The sequence below is a fragment of the Squalius cephalus genome (genome assembly GCF_949319135.1).
Source record: "Squalius cephalus genome assembly, chromosome: 1".
Taxonomy (NCBI): domain Eukaryota; kingdom Metazoa; phylum Chordata; class Actinopteri; order Cypriniformes; family Leuciscidae; genus Squalius; species Squalius cephalus.
Genome location: NC_137122.1, coordinates 60,915,049 through 60,916,578, shown reverse-complemented (window position 1 = coordinate 60,916,578; position 1,530 = coordinate 60,915,049).

The window sequence follows — 1,530 nt, the reverse complement described above, 5'->3', positions numbered from 1 at the left end:
AGAGCCTGTGCGTCAGTCCAGGAGAAGATCTAGAGACATTGATGATATGCTGCATGTTGCTTTATTTAACAGGCGGTGACTGTGTAGTTGCTGGTCCAGTGGAAAACTCTTTATTTACCAAGATTTTTTTGTGGTTTCAAAAGAAATAAGTTCACAGTAATACTTTGTTCACTTTATTAATGCATTATAAATTTTAATTAATACATTTAAATGATAGTTGGTTAATTTAAGACAGTCGGTTTCTGCAAGTGAAATTAGTTAGCTCGATTTTTAGTGCATTTTTACAGTAACATACTGTAGATTACAGTAAAGAACTGTACAATTAACAGTAAATTACTGGCAACAGTGTTGCCAGTATTTTACTGTAAAAAAACCCGGTAAGGTCTAACAGTGCAGCTATACAGCATAGTTCAAAACATAATAATTAGAAATTTCTGAACACTGACTCTAAGTCTTGATTCACATTTTTTTCATGGTTTCTCAAGAGAATTCATAAAAGTATTGAATAGAATAACGTAGTTCTAATAGGGGCACATTATAACGCAGTGTTATAACGTTCCCCGTCTGCAGAACTGGGATTTAAACCCTGCTAGTGTTGTTACGTTCCCACTTTAGTCTAGGGGTTTTAAAGAGGGAGTAACAAATGATGTAACAAAGAGTAAATAAATAAACGTGAGAAATCTCCTTTCCGTCTATCCCAGCTCTAATTCCTTTTCACCTTTATCTCCAAAAGGCTACACAACACCTATTGATTTGCACCTTGCAACAAAAGAAAACTGAAAGAGTATGCTTAATGGGTTTCTTTTATTAAAGGTTTAACCAACATATTTATAAAGCAAACAAAGATCAACAAACAGACAAACAAGCTTAAATAACCATATCGTCAGGAGAGGGCCAGGCCAAAATAACAAACAAAACAAGGACTTCCTAAAGTTTAAACCCAGATAAATTACCTAACAAAAGAAATGAAAAATTAAAGACAGTTGTCTTACCTCTCTCCCTGACTAGAAATAAACAGGAGAAAAGTTTAGGGATGGATCATCCAAATAAATTGGCGCCCGTCTCCCTACACGGTTTAACTAGTTAAACTCACAGTCTAAATGGTCGTTGGACTCAAACAACAGGTTTCACAAAAGAATATAAGTTCTCTTTTCAACAGCAATTCACACAATAATGTCTGTGATAGCTGGAGAGGGATTCTGTCGATCACAGTCTCTTTGTGGTTTTATACAGGCTGCCAACAGAAAAGCCACGCTCCTGCTAATTAGCATCAGCTGCAGACGATTTGGAAAGCTGCATGAGAGAAAGAAATAAAGAGAGATAAGGCTTGTTTGAGATGAGCAAAATCTGCGCAGAATCGATCACCGGTGATCAGCGCGAGATGCATGCCGGTTAGAAATGTGTCCGAGTGCGGTCCACCGCCTTGCTCTGATGTCATGCTGACGTATGTCAAAAATCTCTCGCGAGCGCAAGGCGCACGTGTCGGATTCTGCAGTCGAGCGCAGTTGCTCTCCACTGACTGCGCTGATC